The sequence below is a fragment of the Nelumbo nucifera genome, chromosome 1 (assembly GCF_055504915.1).
Source record: "Nelumbo nucifera cultivar China Antique chromosome 1, China Antique-T2T, whole genome shotgun sequence".
Classification (NCBI taxonomy): Eukaryota; Viridiplantae; Streptophyta; class Magnoliopsida; order Proteales; family Nelumbonaceae; genus Nelumbo; species Nelumbo nucifera.
In genome coordinates this window covers 154,875,594-154,902,944 of record NC_142649.1, presented here as the reverse complement: position 1 = coordinate 154,902,944, position 27,351 = coordinate 154,875,594, and the positions used below count along the sequence as shown (strand labels likewise).

At 37.9% G+C, this 27,351-nt stretch overlaps 1 long non-coding RNA gene across 1 annotated transcript; it reads left to right on the top strand.

Annotated features, from left to right (window-relative positions):
- Positions 1-1,594: 1,594 nt before the first annotated feature.
- LOC104602869 (uncharacterized) lies at positions 1,595-2,594 on the top strand. Its single transcript, XR_016080779.1, has 3 exons — positions 1,595-1,753; positions 1,873-1,998; positions 2,197-2,594. It is a non-coding gene; the product is annotated as an uncharacterized LOC104602869 (long non-coding RNA).
- The last annotated feature ends 24,757 nt before the right edge of the window (positions 2,595-27,351 follow it).

Genomic DNA, 27,351 nt, shown 5'->3' with positions numbered 1-27,351 from the left:
AAAATCAATGCTTTCAACCCGTCATTGACCCGATCAATCGAACCGTCACCCGATCAAGATTCTAAGTCCGATTTAGTCAAGACCCATAAGATGGTCAAAATTTGTTGACTTGGTCAAGAACCATTTGACCCGGCCGGTTTGATCGTTGAACCATTCGACCTGGTGACCGGGTCGTAGGTTGCACACTCAATGCATGCAAACTTTTGGAGGCCATAACTTTACACTCCGATGTTTGATCAAGATGATTTTTTTTTTATTTTGGGTAACTTTTCGAGATCTATGCATCCTAAGGAGCTATAGGCGTCTTGCCCTGCTATTTTTATGTAAAACCCCTTTTTTGGCCTCAAATTGCAATTTTTAATAGTTTTTATAAATAAAAAATAAAAACTGAATTAAAAAACATAAATTAAATATAAATTAGTACATATAACAAATTTAAAACATACTTATACATTATTTATTGTTAAAATATATATTTGCACACACACACACGCACACACATATATGTATATAATTGTATATACTTAATACATATATGCGTTGACATGGCACAATCTGAACCATTCGACCCAATTGGTCGAACTGGTGACCCACAACCCAAAGGCAAAAATGGTTCGGCCACTGGATCGGTTTTTAAAGCATTGTAAAAAATTGAAATATATATATAGCGGTTGATGGTGTGTATGGGATATTTTAAAAAAAAATGCCTTTACTTTTAATATAAAAAATTGAAACAAAATGCCTTTCCAAGATCTTACCTCATTATTTTTAATATAAAATATTTAATTTTTAACATGGAATATTTGGAGTAATATAGAAAATATGATAATGGTTGATCAGTGACAGGGGATTCTCTAGTGATTTTGCAAAGCCATGGTGAATTTAAAAGAAATGCAAAAGAAGTCATGATGAATTTTAGATAATATCCCTATACAATAATATATTATGTCTTCACAGCTTAACCTCAATTAACCTTTGAATATCTCCCTTTTCTAATCTGTCTATCTAAACATTGGTAAAAACATAACATTCAATTCAAACCAACTTTATTAATAGATAGAATATAAGTTTTAAATACATATAGACACATCTATATTATATAAAGTAAATATTTACCTTGATTTTGATACAAGTCATCAAAATTAAATTTAATTATATAATATTAACTTATATCTTTACTTTTTACTTACACATGTACATAACAGCATATAACCTTACATTAATAGATTTAAATCTAAGTGAATCGAAATATGTTGGACTAAAAAGAGATGGGTCCTAACTCTATCATATTATAAATGGACTCAGATCACCATTAACCGGTTTGGATTCAAATCAGATAAATGGATACAATTAGAAGCCCTAATTAGTGAAGAATGCCTCATTCATGGCCAACCGTTGTAAGCGGGTCATGACATCAACTGTGTGGCTCTCTGATATTCTGTTCGGAAGATGTTATAATGGGTCACAATATCTTGGTTGACCGGGCAGATCGACCTTGCAGCAGATGACACATGTCATGTCAAGAGAAGAAGATAGCCACGTAGCTCCAAGCTCGACCCAGAAAAAGCTATATAAAATTATAAATCACTCCCCATTTGCTCAAAGCCTAAAACCACATCAGAAGCATTCCAAAGCAATCGCCTGTACAAAGAATTGAAGAAGGCTCCAAACTCTTTATTGTAGTGATTTGATATAAGAAATGGCGGACTCAACTCAAATGTTCAGGGCTGGTGAAACTCATGGCCACGCTCAGGCAAGTGCTATATATTTATATTTATATATAATTAATTGGTGCATGCCAAACACAAACTCGATCCCCAGTTGGCTCTCATACAATAATTCTTTGCTAATAAGCCTTTTGCATTTTGGCAGGCCAAGAGCGAGGAGTGTATTCAATCTGCTAAGGACACCGCAAGCACTGCTTGTGACAAGACAGAAAATGCTGCTCAATCCACCAGGGACTCTGCCCAGCAACAAGACTCCGGGTTTCTTCAACAGGTGTTTTCATATCTGTGACACCCACAAATTAATAAGGATCATCTATGAGATAAAGGGTCTAGATTTCAAAAAACAATAATGGGTCATTGCTCATTGTCAATCTGAGCCAATTGTCAATCTGAACCATTCAATATAATTTGATGGTTTTCAATATTTATATTTTCTATTTAATTTTATAGTTTGTTTTTGTCGTTGTAGACTGGGGAGAAAATAGCAGACATGACCCAGGGTGCAGTGGACAGCGTGAAGAACACACTTGGAATTGGTGACAACAGCAACGACAACAATAACAATAACAGCAGTTGATTGATCCATGGGGATAATGAAATTCAAGAAAGACCTCTCTTTCCGTTCTCTTTTTATGAATCCTTTTCTTCTTTTCTTTTTTTTTTTTTGTTATTATAATAAGATGGAGAGAATATCATGCCTAAGTACATCTCTCCGCATTGTAATTTCTTAGTTTTGTTAGGGGGTGACACAAGAGTAGAGACAGTGAAAGGGAAGCAAAGTGCTATGTTTGATCTCACCTTTAGTTCCTTTGTTAGACGAACTCATTCATGAGTTAACCAATAAAGCAGTATATTCCTTTGTTAGTATCTATTAGATAATCCTATTGTCTGAATTCAAATTTGAATTCAGTCCCATTAACGTTGCATGATCTGAATTTGATCCGCTTATAATTGTATCAAATATGGATCTTCAGTTCCAATTAAAGTTGGTTTGAATGTTGTGTTTTTAATAAATTTCGGTAGGTTCATGTTTCATATAATTAATTTTCAATCCTCTCTGCAATCCGTGAAATTCGATTTCAATATGATATAAATTCAATGAATAAGATCCAATTCAAATTCGAATATATAAATGAATCAAATTTGGATTTACTTATATCCAATTCAATTCTATCCATTTTTTAGGCATACTTGTAAACTGTAGTAATCGTTATATTCATGCATTCTAACAGATGATGTGGTTGAGAAACAGATGATGTGGTTGAGAAACCACTCAAAAATTTAAAGGAATTTAGCTTTAAGAGTTGAAGCCTGACCAGCTGGTTCAATTTGGATTTCTTAACAGTGGCATACACCAGCTTGATATGCACCAAAAAGAGTTTAAAAAACTGAATCAATACAGATAGAAAAAAAATTTCTAATTAAAAAATAGAGTTTTAGCCACTTAATACATGACCTAATTTGCATCAGGGACAATCTCTACAAAGGGAAGACTCATGCTTTATAAATCTATTCTACTTTAAAAAGCACGAATAGTCTCAAGATTATTTCTAGAATTTTATGAGGATAAAATTTACTCCTTCATATTTAAATTTATTGATAAAAAAATGATGGCAAATAGGGTAATCGGTTATTGATATTAAATGATTTATAAAGAGATAAGTTTAAGATATTCAATGCATTCAATTTCCTCTCATTAAATCCAATATTTAAGATATTAACTTGCATTCACCATGAAATCATATATTTAAGTCATTTTTCATCTTCTCATCATTAAATTTTATTAATTAAATCCATATATAATAAATTAATAGTTTTAATAACATAAAAATTATTTTAAAATCTACCTGGAAAAAAATTGTGTTTTCATCTAGGTGATGGTAAGAAATTAAACCATTTTGGGCCAAATGGGTCATCCCATATTGCCACAATTAAATAATAAAATTCAAAAATAGATAAAATGCAAAAAGTATAAGAATTAAAAAATGAGAATATTTATAGCATCATATATTCGACATATTAAACAATAATAAGTATGATAATTAAGAAATATTTTTATTAATGGTGGAAATGAATGTAAAATTTAAAACCAATTGAAAATAAAACTATTTTCATATTCTTTCGCATTAAATCTCACATTTAAGGTATATTCTTTCATTAAATCCTATATTTAAGATATATTTTCTCCTCATTAAATTATATTGATTAAACCCAAAACATTAATTTTAATAGAATAAAAACTAAATATTTTGAAAAGCAATTTGAAAACAAAACCATTTTCTTCCCTCTCGGTGGTGGGTTAGCAATTCAACCATTTGGGGTTAAATGGGTCAATAAATAATGCCATAATTAAATAATAAGAAATTAAAATAAATAAAATATTTAATACAAAAAAATAATTGGGTATATCTCTTATATTGTATATTCATTATACTAAACAAAAATGATTATGAAATGTAAGAAATATTTTTATTAATGATGAAAATAGAATGTTAAATTTAAAATCAATCTATAAATGAAATGATGTAATAGTTAAGTAATATTTTTTCTAAAAAATAGAAAATACAAAGAATCACAAAAATAAAAAATAGAGAAAATGTTGGGCACGTAAACATCTTTAATATTACACATTCAAAATATTGAACAAAAATAAGTGTTATACATAAGAAAATAATTTTATCAATGATAGAAATGTAAAACAAAATTTAATACAACTTAGAAGCAAACTATTTTTCTTTTTGGGTGGTGTGGGTTAGTGGTTTGGTGTCAAATGCATTAATAGATGATATGACAGTTAAATATGAAATCTTTAAAAATAAAAAAAGTACAAGTAGTGAAAATAATATATAAAAATTATGTATTAATTAAGTCAAACAAAAATTAAGTGTGATAACATAACATAGACAAAATATATAGTTTAAAATTGATCCGAAAGCAAAGCTATTTTCTTATCTAGTTGGTGATTCAATGATCCAACTTTCCAAAGAAACTTTTGATGCCATAATTAAATAAATATATAAACAAGATAGAACACAAAAAATGAAAAAGCACAGAATTTTGTAAAAAACATTTGGAAACATTTCTAATGTTCTATATTCATCATATCAAATAAAAATATTTTTTACTTATGACAGAAATGGAATACAAAATTTAATAATAATAATAACAATAATAATAATAATAATAAATTACTACTACTACTACTACTATTTTAATTTAAAATTTCTATGTGCAACACACATGCACATTTACTACAAGAATTTAAGCTTATTCTTAATTATATTATTACTTTTTGCTAATTTTCAATTTCAATCTTAACTATGATATATCTAAAATTCAAGTAATTAATATGAAGAAAATTTTCTCACATGTAATGCGCGTGCTTAATTACAAGTAAAAAAATGGCTAAACAAAAACTACCATTTCTACGATTGAATGAGACAACAACAAAAAAGTTGTTCTCTAAAATAAATATTCATCAATTGTTTATGGGGTTGAAACTATGATAGATTAACAAGAACAATAAACAAAGGTAAAAGGTGAAGGGAGGGGAGATCCATCATATGGATGGCCGAACCATGCAGGGTGGTTGGGCGAAATTTCAAAAATTTCTTTCTCCCTTCCGCCAATCCAATTCCCTAATTTACAAAAATCGCATTTTTAAAGGTTCGTTCTTGAAACAAGCCGGACCAAATCTGTAACCAAGATTAAGGGAGGGATATACTTGATACGGAATCAACAGTACTAACCAACGTAGGCGTTCATGCCCAAAGAGTTCACCAAATCCGTCATCCACTGAAGATGACACAGCTTAAGGTGAGGCAGGATCAACAAAGACATTCTTCAGTAAGAACCCCAATTCTTCAGCAAGAATCACGCAGGGATGTGAGCACAACTTCAAGATTGCTTCTTCCAACAAGAAACAATATCCAAATCCAATCTTGATCACTCCAAGAACTGGAGATCGAACAAGGTAGGGCGGCAAGAGTAGAGGGAGAAAGCAGATTGCAGAAAAGAAGAATTCTTTCTCTAGAATTTGCCCCCTAATTCATACCCTTTCAAGATCAGCTTCCTAATCAAATTAGGAAAGAGTTCTTTGAACCAATTCTTTATTTGGATCTGGACTCTTAAGTGGATAAGACTTATCTTATCCTCTTGTTGATCCCTATCCAAACATAAACCCAAATTCACCCCTTTTAATTAATCCTATTAAACCCGGTTCGAATTGGGCTTTAGGCCCAATAAGTTTTCAAGCTCACTTCCTTTTAATTGTTGGCTAGCTTGGCTCTTTTTGTATGGTGTGGGACCCTAACATTGATCTCCACAAAAGCCATATGGGTTCAGCCTAGCCTCTGTTACAAGGCCTGGCCGAATTCATTGCTGAAAACAATGAACCTCTGAGCCCATCAGTTTGGCTTTTTAGCAATCCCAACGTTTACACTAAATGGTCCCTGAGTCTAGCCACCTTATGAAGGCCCAAGGACTAAGGACTTATGTGAGATTAGCCCATTAGGTATAAACCTTAAAGGGTCTTACACTTAACCTCTCAGCCCACAATGAAAAAACACTACCCGAAAAGAGAGGACCTGTCCCTCAGATACAAGGTACAGTGTTGCACACTTTGCTCACATGGATCCTAGGAATTAAAACCTTTTGCAAACATTTTGTGAAACCATAATATATATGTATATCTCTATATAGATATATTTTTCAAAACAATTCTCAACAAGTTTGAAATCAACTGCCGATAGTTTAGGTTTCCATCAGAGATAGTGCATTCCCCGATCATTCAATTTGTCCAACAAAGGGGTTGATTCTATCACTATAATCACAGACTTAGGTGAATTATCAGACTGCCCCATCATACCCAGGTTTTGACCCCGCTAATGAACTCACTGATTAGCATATCAAAGATAGCTTAATCCAACACCTAGTGCAGTACCATAATCAATTCTAGGGGTTAGGTGTAACTTTCTAATTTTGCCCATCAGTCACCAAGGTCCAAGGCGTAACTGCAAAATGGTCCGGTTCAGAGTTTTAAACAAACCCACACTACATGTGCTTTAGGTCTCACCCTGGCAGCTGAGACAAGCCACCCCAACCGACTTGGCAGCACATTAGTGTCAGCCATGGCAAGATAAACCTCCCTAGGTTTATCCAACAGTTGTGAAGATTCTAAACTAATGAGTCTCATAAGTGTCCAATTTAAGGGTATTAAACAAAAACACACCACAATAACACAAATCAATTATGCACTTTATTCATTTATAATAAATGTCAAAAAGTACATCAATCTGATTGGAGCTAAGGGCATACACTGTCTAACAGGTCCCACTTGCACTTAGGTTCAATCGGGTACAAGCTAGAGTCCATTCTTTCCATGTGTTTCTCAAACACTTTCTGTGTGAGTGGCTTAGTCAATGGGTCTACCACATTCTCCGTTGATGCTACCTTCTAAATCTGGACGTCCCCTCTACCCCAACAATCTCCTGTAGTACGTGGAATGGGTGATGTGCTAGACGGAACAACTTATAATTCTTGAATGAACTTTTTCATCCAAATGGCTTCCTTGGCAGCTTCACTTGCGGTAATGTACTTGGCCTCGGTTGTAGAATCTGCAATGGACCCCTATTTGCTGCTTTTCCAGGTAACTACACAGGACTCCGTCGTGAAGATGTAATCAGATGTAGACTTTCTATCATCTGGGATTGACTGGAATTTGGCACCAGTATACCCTAGGATCTATAGTGAACTACCATCGAATACCAGACAAAACTCTTTTGTCTTAAGAAAGTATTTGAATATGTTTTTTACAACTATCCATTGCTCCTATCCTAGGTTTGATTGATATCTACTTACCACACTCACTACCTGAGCAATGTCAGGTCGACTGGATTGCATGGCATATATGATGCTCCCTACGGCTGAGGCATAAGGAACCTCCCTCATGCCCTCAATCTCTTTGGAGTCTTGGAAGACATACCCTTCGAGAGAGTACTCCGTACCTGAAAGGAACATTTCCTTTCCTGGAGTTCTCCATGCTGTATCTTTTGACAATTTTGTCAATGTAAGTACATTGGGATAAGCCTATTATCCTCTTTGATCTATCTGTTTAGAGTCGAAGTCCCATGATGTAGAAGGCTTCTCTAATATCTTTCATGGAGAATTGCTATGAAAATTATACTTTCACCGTAGTTAACATTCCTACATCATTCCCAATTAGTAGAATGTCATCTACATATAGAACCAAGAACATAACCTTATCTCCCACTGTCTTCCTGTAAACACAGGTCTCATCCGGGTTCTACTCAAAGTCAAACTGTTTAATGATAGAGTCAAACCAGATGTTCCAGCTCGTAGAAGCTTGCTTAAGTCTATATATGGATCAATTGAGTTTACACACCATGTGTTCCTAACCTATAATAATGAATCCGTACGGTTGCTGCATGTAGATATCTTCAGTAAAATCACCATTCATGAACACGATTTTGACATTCATTTGCCAGATCTCATAATCATGGTGTGCTGTTACAGCTAGTAGGATCCTAATAGAATTGAGCATGGCCACTGGCGAAAAGGATTCCTCATAGTTGATTCCCTCTTTCTAAGTCTACTCTTTTGCCACAAGATGAGCTTTATAGGCCTCAATCTTACCATTAGGGCCCTTGTTCCTCTTGTAGATCCATTTGCAACCAATCGCTTTCACCCCAAGGGGTGGGTTTACAAGAGTCAATCTCAGCTTTCATGGCATCTACCCACTTCAAGGAATCTATGTCCAACATAGCTTCCATATAAGTCACAGGATCTTCTTCACTATTCATGGCTTCCATCAAGTAACTTTCTTGATCATAGAATGAACTGAAGGGCTAGATACCTAGGTAGACCTTCTAGGTTGGTTATTTTCTAGAGACTGTGGGACATCTCCCACTACCCCTGGGCTCTACACATCAAGAACAACTTCCTAATGATGATTGTCCAGAATATAGTCTTCTTCCAAGAAATAGGCATTTCAACTGCAAAACACCTTTTACTCCTTTGGGTTAGAGAAAAAATAACCTACAGAGCTTTTGGGGTAACGTACAAATAGGCAACGACTGCTTTTGGATTCCAATTTGTCAACACTTGTTCTTTTAACATGTGCTAGACAACCCGAAATCTTTAAGTGTCTCACACTTAGTTTCTTACTGGTCCATAGCTCATATGGAGTCTTAGAAACGAATTTGGTTGGAATCTGGTTTAGTACATATATTGCAGTCTAATGCGTAACCCCAAAAGGATATAGGTAATTCTAAGTGGATGAGAAGTGAATGGACCATATCCAATAGAGTCCAGTTTCTCCTCTCCGATACACCACTTAATTGTGGTGTAGCAAGAGGAGTTAATTATTATATAATTCTATTTCCCTTAAAATAGTCCTGGAATTCGTCAGAAAGATATTCACCTCCTCGATCTAATCAAAGGCCTTAATATGTCTCCTTAACTATTTCTCGACCTCTTATCTGAACTCCTTAAACTTTTCAAAGAATTCAAACTTGTGTCTCATTAGGTATACGTAACCATACCGAGAGAAATCATCGGTGAATGTTATGAAATAAACATGTTGGTTACATGTCCTAACATTCATGGGACCACATACATTAGTATGTATCAGGTCAAGTGTGCCTGTAGATCTTTCAGGCTTACCTGTAAATGGTCATTTTATCATCTTACCCTAAAGGCAAGGTTCATAGGTTAGAAGATCTTCTACAGTTAGAAAATCCAAAGGACCATCCTTTACTAACCTAGTTATACAATCTATGTTAATGTGGCCAAGTCGGTAATGCCGCAAGCACGTAGGATTAACTGTTTCACGAGTTCTTTTCTTGGGGATTATTTCCAACGTAGTTTCGGTAACATTAGTTTCTAGAGAAGGACGAAGAACATAGAGACCATTCTCTAGCTCTCCATAGGTGAGAAATTTATTATTCAGTTTAATAGTAATCACATTGCTAAACGAAATAGAATAACCATCCTAGCACAATTTTGAAACAAAAATCAAATTTCTTAATGTTGGTACAAAAAGACAATCTTTAAGTACAATAATGCCTTATCTGAAAAATAATTTTACAGTTCCTATGGCTATATCTGCAACTGTTGCAAAAGTCTCCAAGTAAAGAACTACTTCTCCGTCACTCAACCTTTTGCTTGTCTTGAACCCTTGCAATGTATTACATGCATGAGTAGAAGCCCCAGAGTCAATACACCAGGATGCAAAAGTAGCCAACATATTGGTTTCTACGACAAAGGATTCAAAAATACCTTGCTTCTTGGTCTCTAGATACTAAGGACAATTCCTCTTCCAGTGGCCAATTTGCTTGCAGAAGTGGAAGGCATCTGATGTCTTATTCTTGTTCTGTGTTTTGGTCTTGCCAACTTTCTTCCGAGGCTTCTTTGCCTTCCTCTTCTTCTTGCCCGATTTGCCACCTTCAACAAGCATGGCAATCGATCTATCCTTCTTAATCAGTTCTTTAGCCCTCTGCAATATATTGTTGAGTTCCTAAAGGCTAACATTTAGCTTATTCATATTATAATTCATGATAAACCAATTGCAGAAGGGTGGCAAAGAGTTTAGAACAACATCAATTTTAGTGTCATCATCTAGCCCTGAACCAAGAGCCTCCAGTTCATTGATATAGCCCATCATCTTTAAACAATGGTCATGAACCTGTTGGTTCTCAGTCATTTGAGGGGTCCTAAACAGTTCTAGGACCTTTTGTCGAGTAGAATGAATATGTTATTCATACATTGTCCTCAGACTATCCATGATATCTTTGAACACTTAGATCTTATTGAACTGTCTCTGTATCGAATTGTCTAATGAGGCTATGATGTAACACCGGGCAAGAGAAATTTTCTCCTCCCATTCTTGATACTCTTTATTACGGGCCTCGGAAGTCCTGTCACCCGGACGTTCCAGTGTAAGGTTTTTGTCTACCATGTCCATTTTCTTGGATGTCAGCACTAGGATAAGGTTATGGAACCAGTCAGTGTAATTTGGGTCCTTAAGTTTGTTGCCGTCCAACAATTTGGCGAACTGTTCATTTGCCATTTCTAATAAAAGGCAATGCAAATTATTAGTCCACAACGTAAATTGATTCATGTCATTTACATAAAAAAGGCTTTTAATCTATGTTCCATTTCCATTTTTTCATCTCTGAGATTTCCCTCCCATCTCAATGATGGAGACATGGTTATGTCTTTGGAAATGTGGGAAATAACATACGGTGCATGGATCTAACTATCACATTCTGTGGGAATGTGGGAAATCACATTTTGTGATGGATCATATCCACTTATCTTATGAGCTTTCCCTTTGGCCTTTGTCAAACAAGGTTGATTGCCATTTTAAGTTAAACCTTTCTATCTAGTAAGTGCAAACCCGTCATATTCCTGAATGCCAAAGTACCTACCATAAGAGAGTCTTCCATTTTAGGATAGGCCCCTCCCACATCGGTTTATGACACCCCTATCATATTATGAAGCATTCAAACATAATCACCAGCAAATGAATAGCCCAATTTTATGGTGCATCTCCTCATTACTGATAAGCCCATCTTCATGCTAATGACGGAACGCCTTTAAAGAGTTCATCATAAGAATCTCCCAATCACATGCACTTATATATATCTGGAGGGAACAAGTTGTTACATGCCTAGATCTTATTTAGGTCAAACCAAAGTGGCTCCCACTGACTTTCTTAAAGTCATATTCAAATGGGCCCAAAACGGCTAGGGTACCGCACAGTTCCTCTGGAAGAGGAAGCTGATTTGGGACCCATTGAAAAGGGAGATAATCCAACGATCTTTAGGGCACCATGGAAAAGATGTGCATTCAGCCATGGTGTGCGTAAAGAGCCACTAACGAATGAACATGGGCCAAGTGCTTATGGCCCATGTACATAGCCCATCACACACATCCACATGCATAAACAATCACATAATTGATCCAATCAATTAAATCAACTATAAAAACCCTTAATTAATTAAGTTAAATCAATATCAGCCCATTAAATCCCATAATATTATCATATAACATTATCTAGGTATATGGGCTAAACTGCAAAAAGTAGTTCAGCCCATATAGCATTTATGCTAAAAATGGGCTAATGTAGCTTTAACTCATAAAAACTAGGTTTTACAGGGTGAGCCAAATTGCATCTTGTAATGGGCCATCAAACGCTTGGCCCATAACTGAATTTTGGGACTAAGATCAAACCCTATTGAACCATATATTCAGTCCAACCAGTTTGGACCAATCTGGGTCAAAATGGCTTAGGGTTTAGTGTTCATTGCAATTATCAATTAAAGATTGTGATCTGAGATTAATTACAGCCAATTAAAGACAATCAAGAATTAGCAAGAAAACATATCAAATGGTTGTACATGTGATTGCAAACCTACAAAACAAAGGGTTAATCGCAGATTGCAGTTTCTTTAATTGCAAAAGGTCTTCTCTTCCTCCACGCATTCCAACAAGTCTTTAGACGTAAAAAAAAAAAGAAAAACCTAATTTTCTATTAATTACACCACACCAAATACTATACATTTTGTCTAAAAATTAAAAAAAAATTATTTACAAACCAAAATGAATAGAATGAAAAATTGCAGTTTGCGCAAATCTGGGCACCTTTAGAGAATTCGATCTCCATCACACGACAGCCCAAGAATCCAAGAAACAATTACATAACCATTCCATAATCATTAAAGAATAATAAAGAATTAATTTCAGATCTACACGCCCAAAAACTGGGAACCAATTCCTAGAAAAACTGCAAACTTGCGCAAATCGGGTAGAACAGTTTCTGCTCATTTGTGCAAGTTCAGATCTAGTCCAGATTTTTTTTCAAGACTTGAACTTGGATCTAATACCACTGAAGGGAAGGGAGATCCATCATATGAATGGCTGAACCATGCAGGGTGGCTGGGAAAAATTTCAAAATTTTCTTTTAACCTTTTGGGAATCCAATTCCCTGATTTAGAAAAACTACATTTTTCAATGTTCGTTCTTGAAACAAACCGGACCAAATCTGTAACCAAGATTAAGGGAGGGATATACCTGATATAGAATCAGCAGTAGTTCCCAACGTAGGTGTTCACGCCCAAAGAGTTCACCAAATCCGTCCTCCACTGAAGATGACACAAATTAGGGTGAGACAGGATCAACAAAGAGATTCTTCAGTAAAAACCCCAATTCTTCATCAAGAATCACACAAGGATGTGAGCACAACTTCAAGATTGTTTCTTCCAACAAGAAACAATATCCAAATCCAATCTTGATCACTCCAATAACTGGAGATCGAATAGGGTAGGGCAGCAATAGCAGAAGGAGAAAGCATATTGCAGAAAAGAAGAATTCTTTCTCAAGAATTCACCCCTACGTTCATATCCTTTCTAGATTAACTTCCTAATGAAATTAGGAAAAATTTCTTTGATCCAAATCTTTATTTGGATCTGGACTCTTAAGTGGATAAGACTTATCTTATCCTCTTGCTGATCTCTATCCAAATATAAACCCAAATTTGCCCCTTTTAATTAATCTTATTAAACCCAATTCCAATTGGGCTTTACGCCCATTAAGCTTTCAGGCTCACTTCCTTTTAATTGTTGGCTAGCTTGGCTCTCTTTGTATGGCATGAGACCCTAACACTGATCTCCACAAAAGCCATATGGGTTCAGCGTAACCTCCATTACAAGGCCTGGCCAAATTCACTGCTAAAGACAGTGAACCCCTGAGCCAATCTGTATAGGCTCTTAGCAGGCCCAACATTTACACTAAATGGTCATTGGGCACAACCACCTTATGAAGGCCCAAGGACTATGGACTTATGTGAGATTAGTCCATCAGGTATAAACCCTAAATGGTCTTACACTTAACCTCTTAGCCCATAATGATCAAACATTGCCCGACAAAAGAGGACCTCTCCCTCGACTGCAATGTACAGTGTCGCACTATCTGCTCACATGGATCCCGGGAATTAAAACATTTTTCAAACATTTTGTGAAACCATAATATATATATATATATATATATATATATATATATTGCAAAACAAATCTCAACAAGTTTGAAATCAACTACCGGTAGTTTAGGTTTCCATCAGAGATAGCGCATTCCCCGATCATTCACTTTGTCCGACAAAGGGGCTGATTCTGTCACTATGATCACTCACTCAGGTGGATTCTCAGACTACCCCAACATACCCAGGTTTTGACCCCTGCTAAGGATCTCACTGATTGGGCATACCAAAGACAACCCAATCCAACACTTGGTGTAGTATCATAATCCAGTTTAGGGGTTAAGTGTAACTTTCTAGTTTTGCCATTTGTCTCCAAGGTTCAGGATTTCAAGCAAACCCACACTACATGTGCTTCAGGTCTCACCCTGACAGATGAGACAAGCCACCCTAACCGACTTGGCAGCACATTAGTATTAGCCTTGACAGGATAAATCTCCCCAGGTCTATCCAACGACTGTGAAAATTCTAAACTAACATGAGTCCCATAAGTGTCCAGTTTAAGGGAATTACACAGAAAGACACCATAATAATACGAATCAATTATGCACTTTATTTATTTACAATAAATGTCAAAAAGTATATCAATCTAATTGGAGCTAAGGGCATACACTGTCTAACAAAAGGAATTGTAAGAACATTCTGAATGAAGAAGGACCAAAGAAATTAAAGCAAAAGTGGACCATTAAATAGAAGGAAGGAAAAGCTCCTACTTGGCTTGAAAAATAAGCTTGCGACTTATACGAGGTGCAATTAGATATATTTGAAAAGTAGCCACAGTAGCATGAACAACTTCAAATAAAAGGAAAGTCAAATAAAACATACACCTAGCATTGAGAATAGCAACAAACTGCTCAATATTCTAAATAATCCATGCATTTGTTGCCATTGGAGAAGGTTCAACACCTCCTTCAATAATGTTCTTCACCGCCTGATCTGCATTAAGAGTGCCATTGCAAAAGGCAAACAAATATTCTATAGACGACAGAAAGCATGACTTAAACACTATGTTTATGATTATTGGTTAACATTATCAACTTACCATACATTAATAGATGTTTTAAAGAAAATAAAAATAGATCAATGTAAATAATTCATATGACTTCATTGAAGGAGTGTCAAATACCAAATTGGAAAACCCTCAGCCTTAAAACTGTTTTCTAATTTCCAGGGATAAGTTAATTCCTAAAATTGAAAAGATTTGGAGAAGGGAATTGGGATGGTTGCGAAGTGTGATTTCTCCCACTCGTATGAGAAGATTAACTCCTTGAGAGGCATAATGGAGAGGGACTCTACAAAAGAGGAATGGTACCACACGGCCACATGGGAGAGGCTGATAAGAGAAAAGCAGAGAGTTAATGAGGAAGCAGGTTGGGAGTGGGAAGAGGTGTGTACAACCAGTTTGTTCGGTTCGGTTCGGTTTGGTTAGAATCGAAGACCTAATTGACTATTTGGTTTGACCATCTCTCCCAACCGATCAAATCGACCCTAAACAAATTCAGTTCGGTTCGGTTCATTTTTAGTGATTAATAAACAATTAGCTATTAATCTTTAGTCTAGGTTTTAATGAACAATTAATGCAACTACAGTCATTTAATGAACAGTTGAATGACTAATTATTTAAGCAACTACACTCACTCTTCACAAACAATTAATGAATAATTAATAATTAGTCTAGACTTTAATACTCTAGTTGTTTTGAGTCACTAGGCTATTTAATTAACTATTATTAATTAAAAGCTGGAATAGGCCCAACCTCCCAAAGCACAATGGGGAATTGCGAATTGATCATTACCCATTGAAAAAGATAAAATTATTAATTAATAAATATAAAGTATTGAATAGAATATTAAATATTTAATATACTTAATTAAATACAACCACTAATTCGATATTTGGTTTGGTTTAATTGAAAAGCTCAACCAAACCAAACCAAAAACCAAATTTTTAAAGAAACAAAAACCAAATCAAACCAATATCTGAATTAACCGAACCGAACTAGCTTATTCGATTTGGTTCGATTCGGTTTTCGATTTATCAATCGAATTTGAACACCCCCAGAAGAGAGGTAATGACATGGCAGATTAGGAGTGGTGGAAAGAAGAGGGGAGAGAGGGTCAAAGAGAATGCAGGGCGGGGGTACTGGAGCAAGGAGAGGCATGGTGATGTGGAGTGTCTTGCTATATATACTTAAATTTATATTCTATCTTTTTGTTAAGTTGGTTTGAGTTGAATGTTGTGCTTTTATCATTAAGCCATTGGTTCAATTTTTAAAGGTTATTTTCAATGTATTATGTTCATGATTTATAACATCAAAGTAAGTAATTTTTTAGTTCATTTGGCTAATAATAATAATAATAATAATAGTTGTTGTTGTTGTTATTTCTCTCCAAATGTAATTTTATATTAATTTGTACTCTCTAAAAGGATTCATAATGTGTCTATTAAAAAGTATAAACTATTGTAATTGTAGGTATATAGTGGTCACTAAAACCATTAGAGTACAGAATGTGTCAAACCAACACTATATGGACGCCTGCGATGAATCAATAACCCATCGCACATTCGCGATGAGTTCATATCTCATCGCAAATCTGTGATGAACTCATACCCAGGACAAGTCACGATGAACTTCGACTAGAACAAATCTGTGATGAACTCATACCTAGGACAAGTTGCGATGAACTTCAGCTAGCACAAATCTGCAATAAAGCTTAGACGCGAGTGGATTTGCAATGAACCCCGAACATGTGCAGATTTGCGATGAACCCTAAACACGCACGGAGTTGTGATGAACCCCGAACACGCGTGGAGTTGCGATGAACCTGATACCATTATAGAGCTGTGGAATCATAGTAGATCGGGAATAAATCCTAGTTACACATGAGTCTTTAAATTATGCATGCGGGTTTAATGAAAGTACGCCCACTAAACGATGACATCACCCACGCCACGTCAGTATAATAGGGTCACATACGGAGAGGATCCGGAAGGGATAGATTTTCTAATAACGATCCCTTAATAGTCAAAAAAAGGAAAGATCTCATTTCCTAACAAAAAAATCCCCTTTCCTAACAGGAAAGAACTTCTTCTTTCATAACCTTAAACTTTCTGTCTATAAAAGAGGAGAGCAATTCTTCCCCAGAGAGAGACAACACTATACAACCTTGACCTAGGACTTTCAGAGACTGACCAACCTCCGCTTTATCATGGTGCTTACATTAGAATCTCTGATTCTCGTCTCCGATCTCGGGAGGGAAAATGATGGTTAAGAGATTTTCCGTTGTTACAATGCGGGGAGAGAATAGCGTTTTGATGACTCTCTCTCTCCCTATGGTTGTCATCTCTGGTTCTTATCTCTGTATTGACCACTCTCTCTCCTCTTTCGACTGAAGTCAGACTTTGGTATGCAGGTTCTGCCAGTGGTATTCGATGTCCATTGTCATCCATAGCTTTCAATCGATGGTTTTGTTCAACTATGATTTAGGTTGTTTTTGGTTCAGGCTTTGAGGTTGTAGCCTTTGAGTGTTTGACAAGGCAAACTGTAAAGGATTTATTCCCCTTTGCAAAGGAGAACTTCAAATTGGCATTAGAGGCTGATAATTCAAATGTCCATGCAAGATATTGGTTGGCCAGACTCCATCTCAATTCCCTCTTATGACAACTGGTAAGGAGAGGCTAAGGTTTCTCAGCGACCTCATCCAGCTATCGATTACACTTCTCGCTGGTCACAATGTTGTTCCAATCGTTTCAATCTCTTCCTGATTTTGATCTCTATAAATTTATTCTTTGATTGTTCTCTTTCTAATTGATTTTTGCTATGTTATGGCGAGAATCTGAGATTTCTTTTGATCTATTTTATTTCTTCAGACTGGTATGAAGGGATGAGAGATCCATTATATGGATGGCCGAAACCTGCAGGAAGGTTGGGCGAAATTTCAAAAATTTCTCTCTCCCATCCGGGAATCGCATTCCCTATTTTAGAAAACGGGATTTTTAAGCATCAATCTTGAACCCAAAATCAGACCAAATCAGAAACCAAAAGGGAGGAGAGGCAAATACGAAGTAGCAGTAACTCCCAATGAAGGTGTTCACGCCCAAGGAGAAGACCAAAACCCGCTTCCACTGAATATGACACAGTGTGTGATGAAGCAGGATTAGTAGGATGGCTCTTTAACAAGAACCAGGATTCTTCAGCAAGAATCGAACGGGGGCTCGTGAGCACGACTTCAGATTGTTTCTTCAATCAAGAAACAATATCAAGAACCTTTCTTGATCTATTCCACAAGAGGAGATCGAACTGGGTAGGGATGGCAAGAATAGGAGAGAATTCCGTAGGTTGTTGTGTGTTAAAACGGAGGAATTCGCCCCCTATTTATAGTCTTCTTTGGATCAACCTCCTAATCTAATTAAGAGAGAGTTTCTTGATCCAAATCTGATATTTAGATCTAGACTCTTAAATGGATAAGACTTATCTTGTCCTTTCAGCTAATCCTAATCAGATTATAAATCAGTTCTTGCCAACTTTTAATTAACCAATTTAAGACCAATTCGAATTGGGCTTTACGCACATTAAGCTTATGTGCTCACTTACCCCATAACATGCTTCCTAGTTGGCTCTCTTTGTATGGTGTGGGACCCAAACATTAATCTATACATCAGCCACATGGGTTCAGCCCATCCTTTGTTACAAGGCCTGGCCAAATTCACTATAGGAAACAGTGAACCCCTGAGTCCACTACCATGGGCTCTTAATGAGCCCAACATTTACACTAAGTGGTCCTTGGGTCCAGCCACCTTATGAAAACCCAAGGACTGTGGGCAGATGCAAAATTATCCCATCAGGTATTACCCTCAATGATCTTACACTTAACCACTCAGCCCAAAATGATGAAACAATACCCGATAAGAGAGGACCTCTCCCTCGGCTATAAGGAACAGTGTTGCACTCTCTACTCATATGGATCCCAGGAATTAAAACCATTTGCAAATATTTTGAAACCATAATATATATATATACATATATATGATCATCCGCTCAGATGAATTCTCGGACTGTCCCAACATACCCATGTTTTGACCCCCTCTAAGGATCTCACTGATTGGCATATCAAAGACAGCCCAATCCGACACCTAATGCAGTACCATAATCGAGTCTAGGGGTCAGGCGTAACATTCTAGTTTTGCCCATCTATCTCTAAGGTCCGGGGTGATAAGTTTATGTTTCTGGTTCTATACGTAGACGACATTCTACTCATTGGAAATGATGTAGGAATGTTGACTACGGTGAAAGTGTGGCTTTCACAGCAATTCTCCAAGAAAGATCTGGGATAAGCCTCCAATATACTAGGTCTTCGACTATATAAAGATAGATCGAAGAGGATACTAGGATTATCCCAATTAGCTTACATTGAGAAGATAGTAAAAAAATACAACATGGATAACTCCAAGAAAGGCAATGTTCCTTTCAGGCATGGAGTCACTCTCTCAAAGGGCATGTCTTCCAAGACTCTCGAAGAGATTGAGGACATGAAGGACGTTCCCTATGCCTCAACTATAGGGGGCATCATGTATGCCATGCTGTGCACTCGTCCTGACATTGCTCAGGCAGTGAGTGTGGTAAACAAATTCCAGGCCAACCCAGGGCAGGAGCATTGGACTGCTGTGAAAAACATACATAAGCACCTTAGAAGGACAAAAGAGTTTTGTCTGGTATTCGTTGGTAGCTCACTACAGATCCAAGGGTACACTGATGTCGATTTCCAGTCAGATCCAGATGATAGAAAGTCAACATCTGGGTATGTTTTCACGATAAGATCATGCACTGTTTGCTAGAAAAGCAACAAACAGGGGTCCACGGCGGATTCCACAACCGAAGTCGAATACATTGCCGCAAGTGAAGCTACCAAAGAAGTCATATGGATGAAGAAGTTCATTCGTGAATTTAGAATAGTTCCATCCAGCACATCACCCATTCAACTGCTGTGTGACAAAACTGGAGCTATCGCTCAGGCTAAGGAGCCACGAGCCCACTCGAAGTCAAAGCACATCGAGAGAAAGTACCATGTACTGCGAAAAATAGTTGGAAGAGGGGACGTCCTGATTCAGAATGTAGCATCAGCGGAGAATGTAGCAGACCCATTGACTAAGCCACTAACACATAAAGTGTTTGAGAAACATGTGGAAAGTCTGGCACTCTGGCTTATACCAGATTGGACCTAAGTGCAAATGGGAGTTGTTAGACAGTGTATGTCCTTAGCTCCAATCAGAATGATGTACCTTATGACATTTGATGTAAATGAAGAAAGTACATATTTAATTCATGTTATTATGGTGTGTTTCTGTGTAATACCCTTAAACAGGACACATATGAGACTCGTGTTAGTTTAAAATCTTCACAGTCGTTGGATAGATCTGGAAGATTTATCATGCCAAGGCTGACACTGATGTGCCGCCAAGTTGGTTGGCGTGGCTTGTCTCAGCTGCCAGGGTGAGACCAGAGGTACATGTAGTGTGGGTTTTCTAGAAACCCTGAACCGGACCAGAATTCCAATATTGCCCGGGACCTTGGAGATTGATTGGCAAAAGTAGAATGTTACACCAGACCCCTAGACTCAATTATGATACTGCACAAGGTGTCAGATTGGGACAGTCTAAGAATTTATCTGAGTGGGTGATCATAGTGACAGGATCAACCTCTTTGTCGGACAAAGATAATGATCGGGGATGCACTCTCTCTGATGGAAACCAAAACTGTCGGTAGTTGATTTCAATCGTTGAAATTTGTTTTGCAAAATATATTTATATAGAGATATACATATATAGTATGGTTTCAAAATGTTTGCAAAAGGTTTTAATTCCCAGGATCCATGTGAGTAGAGAGTGCAACACTGTTCCTTGCAACCGATGGAGAGGTCCTCTCTTGTCGGGCAGTGTTTGATCATTATGGGCTGAGAGGTTAAGTGTAACACCATTGAGGGTAATACCTGATGGGCTAATCTTGCATCTGCCCACAGTCCTTGGGTTTTTATAAGGTGGCTTGACCCAGGGACCACTTAGTGTAAGTGTTCGGCCCATTTAGAGGCCATGGTAATGGGCTCTGGGGTTTAGTGTTTCCTACAGTGAATTCGGCCAGGCCTTGTAATAGAGGTTGGGCTGAATCCATGTGGTTGATGTATAGATCATTGTTTGGGTCCCACGCCATAAAAGGATACCCAACTGGGTAGCAGTTTGGAGGCTGAATGAGCACATGGACTTAATGGGCCTAAAGCCCAAATCGAACTAGTTTAATTTGATTAATTAAAGAAGGGCAGTTCTGGGATTTAGATCAACAGATAGGATAGGGAGTTATCCCTATTCACTCAGAGAGTCCAGATCCAAATAAAGATTAGGATTAGGAAACTCCTAATAAGATTAGGAGGGCTGATCTTTATCTGCAGATAAGATAAGAGTCTATCCTTATCTCTTAAAGAGAGTCCAGATCCAAATAAAATTTGGATTAGGAAACTCCTAATAGGATTAGAAGGAGCTTTCTTTAAGGCTATAAATAGAGGAGGAGGGCGAACCCCAATTCACCCAAGCTGATTATAGAAACAAGAGAGAAGACAGACGCCATCTTCTGCTCTTGCCTCCTTCTATTGCTGTCGCCATTGCCAGTTCGTTCTCCATCGGTAGGAGTGATCAAGAAGTGTTCTTGGTATCAGTTTTTGGTGAAAAACTGATCTGAAATCGTGCTCACTTGCCCTCCATCATATTCTTGGTGAAGAATCAGGTTTTTGCGTAAAGACCACTCTACTGATTCTTCTCCACCTAACACTGTGTCATTTTCAGTGGAAGCAGTCTTTGGAGATCTCCTTGGGTGTGAACACCTTCATTGGGAGTTACTACTACTATATATCAGGTATATCCCTCTCCTACCTTTTGGTTTCAGATCTGGTCTGGTTTAGGGTACAAGATTGATCCTTGAAAATGCAGTTTTCTAAAACAGGGAATGTGATTCCCATGTGGGCGAGAGAAATTTTTGAAATTTTGCCCTACCTACCTGCAGGGTTCAGATATCCACATGATGGATCTCTCATCCCTTCAATGGTATCAGAGCCAAGTTCAAATCTTGAATCGAAACTAATTAGATCTGAACCTACGCAAAAGGGCAGAAGGCGTTCTACCCGATTTGCGAAGATAATTGATTTTCTGGGAAATCGGTTCCCAGATTTAGGGTTGTTGATTTGAAATTAAAATTTTATAAATCTGAATTATATTTAGAATGCTTCTTTATATTTTTCTTGATTTATGGGTTGTTCGTACTGTAGAGATCGAAGTCTTTATTGGCGCACGAAATCTGCGTTTTTGCAGTTCTTCAACTTTTGGTCTGTAATTAATTTTTTTCTTTTAATTACTAGACTGAATGTATAGGAATTCAATCTGATGTAATATTAATAGAAAATTAGGGTTTTTCGATTTTATTTTATTCAAGATCGAAGCTTATTGCGCGTAAGGAGGAGATTTCGCAGATTGAGAATTCGTTATCTGCGATTTGTAGTTTGTAAAACTGCAAACTGTGATCTAACATCTGTTTTGCAGGTAGCAGATGTGTGAACAATCCTAGTACTGATTTTTTATTATCTTTAATCAGTAATTTAATTTCAGATCAATTCTTGAATTAATTCTTGGATTAAAAATCAAACCCTGGACCCATTTGAACCAGATTGGACCAAACTGGTTGGACCAAAGCTGGGGTTCGATGGGGGCTGTTTTCAAACCTAATTTCCCACTCTTGGGTCAAGAGATTGATATTTAATTGCAAGACCAAATTCGGTCCACACCTGTAAAGCCCGGTTCTAAAGTGTTAAAACTGCTTAAGCCCACTGACTGCATAAAAGCTATATGGGCCAAACTGCTCTTTGCTATTCAGCCCATATACCTAGATAATGTTAACCAGTAATATTATGGATCATTATGGGCTTTGATGATGGGCTTTACAGATATTAATTGATTGGATCAATTCTATCTCTGCATGTGATGTATGGATGTGTGATGTGCAACGTCCATGAGCCATAAGTACTTGGCCCATGCTGATACGATAGTGTCTCTTGCTCATGCCATGGCTGAATTCACATCATTGCCATGGTGTCCTTAAGGTCATTGAATGACCTCCCTTCGTGGTGGGCCCCACACTTCCCCTAAAGAGGAACCGTGCGGAACCCTAACCGTTTAAGGCCCACCAAAATCTGGCTTCATGAAAGCCAGTGGGAGCCACTTTGGTTTGAACTAAATTAAACTAGGGCATAACTTTTGTTCCCTTCTGAACTATGGGTGCATGTGATAAGGAGATTCATATGATGAACTCTCTAAAGGCCTTCCATCATTAGCATGAAGATGGGGGCTATCAATTTGTTGTTGGATCTGTTGAAATGTTTCATAAGATTATAGGGGCGTCATAGATCGATGTGGGCGAGGCCTATCCTAAAATGGAAGACTCTCTCACGGTATCTTGGCATTCACGAATATGATAGGTGAACACTCACTGGACAGAAAGGTTTAACCTAAAATGACAATGAACCTTGTTTGACAGAGGCCAAAGGGAAAGCTCATGCAATGAGTGGATATGATCCTTCATAGAAAGGTGGTGGGGTTAAGCAGCTGAAACAGTTGGATCCATGCACCCTATGTGATTTCCCACATTTCCAAGAGACATAATTCGTAGTCTCTGTCACTGAGATAGGAGGGAAATCTCGGAGAAGAATAAATGGAAATGGAACATAGATTAAAAGTCATATCTATGTGGATAACATGAATCAAATTAGGTTGTCGACTAATGTTTGCTTTTTATCGGAAATGGCAAATGGACAATTCGCTAAACTGTTGGACGACAACAAACTTAAGGGACCTAAATATGCTGACTGGTATCGTAATCTTATGCTGCTCCTAACATTTGAAAAATTAGACAAACTAGCTAAGAATCTTGCCCCGGAGCATCCAGGTGATAAGGCTTCTGAGGCCCGAAGGAGAGACTACTAGGAATGGAAAGAGAAGAATTTCATAACTCGTTGCTACATCATTGCCTCCTTGGATAATTCGATACAGAGACAATTTGATCAGATCAAATTGTCCAAGGACATATTGGATAGTCTAAGGATGATGTATGAGGAGCAGAACCGTTCTACTCATCAGAAGGTCCTGAAATAGTTCATGACGGCGCAGATGTCCAAGAACCAGCAGGTTCATGACCATTGTCTTCGGATGATGGGTTACATCAATGAACTTGAGGCTCTTCGATCCGGGCTTGACCATGTCTCGAAGGTAGACGCCATCCTGAATTCTCTACCTCCTTCCTTCAATCAGTTCATCATGAAATATAACATGAATAAGCTGAATGTCAGCATCCAGGAACTCAGCAATATGTTGTAGAGGACTGAAGAACTGATTAAGAAGGATGAGCCCAGAGCCATGCTTGTTGAAGTTGGAAAATCAGACAAGAATAAGAGGAAGGCTAAGAGAAAACCCTAGAAGAAGGCTGCCAAGTCAAAGAGGCAGAAGAAGGACAGAGCATCAGATGCTTGTCACTTCTGCAAGCAGACTGGCCACTGGAAGAGGAACTATCCTCAGTACCTGGAATCCAAGAAACAAGGTAATTTCGAATCCTATGTCATAAAATCAATTTGTTGGTAACTTCTGCTTCCTGGTGTATTGACTCTGGGGCTTCGAATCTTGCGTGTAACTCACTGCAGGGGTTCAGAATAACCAGAAGACTGAGTGACGGAGAAGTAACTCTTTACTTGGGGACTTCTACAAGTGTTGCAGCTTCAACTAGGAACCGTAGAGTTATTTTTCATAGAAGGAGAACTTAAGAATGGTCTCTATGTTCTCCATCCTTCTCTGGAAACTAATATATCCGAAACTACGTCGGATGACATCCCTGAGAAAAGAACCCGTGATACAGTTAATCCCACGTGCCTGTGGCATTACCGACTTGGCCATATTAACATAGATCGTATCACAAGGTTGGTAAAGGATGGTCCTTTGGATTTTGTAACTGTAAAAGATCTTCCAACTTGTGAACCTTGCCTTCAGGGTAAGATGACAAAACAACCATTTAACGGTAAGCCTGGAAGATGTACAGGCACGCTTAACCTTATACATATTGATGTATGTCGTCCCATGAGTGTTTGGACATGTAACCAGCATGTTTATTTCATAACATTAACCAATGATTACTCTCGGTATGGTTACGTGTACCTAATGAGACACAAGTCTGAATCATTTGAAAAGTTCAAAGAGTTTAGACAAGAGGTTGAAAAATAGTTAGGGAGAGAAATTAAGACCCTTTGATCGGATCGAGGTGGCGAGTATCTCTTTGACGAATTCATGGACTACTTAAAGGACAATGGGATAGTATCACAGTTAGCTCCTCCTGCTACACCATAACTAAATAGTGTGTCAGAGAGGAGTAAAGAGACTTTATTGGATATGGTTTGATCAATTCTCGTGCACTCAGAGTTGCCCACATCCTTTTGGGGTTACGCATTGGAAACTGCGATATACGTGCTGAACCGGGTTCCAACCAAATCAGTTCCGAAGACTCCGTATGAGCTTTGGACCAAAAAGAAACCAAGTGTAAGACACGAAGATTTGGGGTTGTCCGACACATGTTAAAAGAACGAGTGCGGACAAATTGGAATCCAAGACCAGCCGTTGCCTATTCGTGGGCTACCCCAAGGGCTCTATGGGTTACCTATTCTATGACCCAAGAGAACAGAAGGTGTTCTATAGCTGAAATGCCCATTTCTTGGAGGATGATTATATCCTGAACAATCATCGTCAGGAAGTTGTTCTTGATGAGGAGAGCTCAGAGTCAGTGGCAGGTGTCCCAGAAGTTTCAGGTAATGACCAACCTAGAAGATCTACCCGGGTTTCCAGGCCTCCGATTCGTCTCAGCTATGACCAGGATAGTTACCAAGTGGAAGATACGACCAGTGAGGAAGATCCCGTGACTTATACGGAAGATATGTTGGAAATAGATTCCCTAAAGTTGGTAGATGCCATGAGAGATGAGATGGACTCAATGGAGACCAATGGAGTCTGGACTCTACTAGATCCGCCCCCAGGGGTAAAAACAATTGGTTGCAAATGGATCTATAAAAGGAAGAAAGGCCCCGATGGTAAGGTTGAGACCTACAAGGATCGTCTGGTGGCGAAAGGGTATACTCAGAAAGAGGACATCGATTATGTGGAAACCTTTTCGCCGGTGGCCATGCTTAAATCCATTAGGATCCTGCTAGCTGTAGCAGCATACCATGACTACAAGATTTGGCAAATGGATGTCAAAACTGCATTCCTGAATGGAGAACTTATTAAAGATATCTATATGCAGCAACTACAAGGTTTCATAGTTGCAAGTTAGGAACACACGGTATGTAAATTGAATAGATCCATATATGGACGAAAGCAAGCTTCTATGAGTTGGAACATCCGGTTTGACTCTACTATCAAAAAGTTTGACTTTGAGCAGAACCCGGATGAGCACTATGTTTACAGGAAATCCAGTGGTGATAAGATTATGTTTCTGGTTCTGTATATAGACGACAATCTACTCATTGGGAATGATGTAGGAATTTTGACTACGGTGAAAGTGTGGCTTTCACAGCAATTCTCCATGAAAGATCATGGAAAAACCTTCTATATACTAGGTCTTCGACTCTATAGATATATATCGAAGAGGATAATAGGATTATCCCAATCTACTTACATTGACAAGATAGTCAAAAGATACAGCATGGAGAACTCCAAGAAAGGAAATGTTCCTTCAGGCATGGAGTCACTCTCTCCAAGGGCATGTCTCCCAAGACTCCCGAGGAGATTGAGGGCATGAAGGACGTTCCCTATGCCTCAGCTGTAGGAAGCATCATGTATGCCATGCTGTGCACTCATCCTGACATTGTTCAGGCAGTGAGTGTGGTAACCAGATTCCAGGCCAATGCAGGGCAGGAGCATTGGACTGTAGTGAAAAACATACTTAAGTACCTTCGAAGGACAAAAGAGTTTTGTCCGGTATTCGATGGTAGCTCACTACAGATCCAAGGGTATACTGATGCCGATTTCCAGTCAGATCCAGATGATAGAAAGTCTACATCTGGGTATGTTTTCACGATAGGATCGTGTGTTGTCTGCTGGAAAAGCAGCAAGCATGGATCCAAAGCGGATTCCACAACCAAAGCCGAATACATTGCCGCAAGTGAACCTGCCAAAGAAGCCGTATGGATGAAGAAGTTCATTTATGAATTAGGAGTATTTCCATCCAGTACATCACCCATTCCACTGTTGTGTGACAACAATAGAGCTATCACTCAGGCTAAGGAGCCACGAGCCCACTCGAAGTCGAAGCACATCGAGAGGAAGTATCATGTACTGCGAAAGATAGTTGGAAGAGGGGACGTCCTGATTCAGAATGTAGCATCAGCGGAGAATGTAGCAGACCCATTGACTAAGCCACTAACACATAAAGTGTTTGAGAAACACGTGGAAAGTCTGGGACTCTGGCTTATACCAAATTGGACCTAAGTGCAAGTGGGAGTT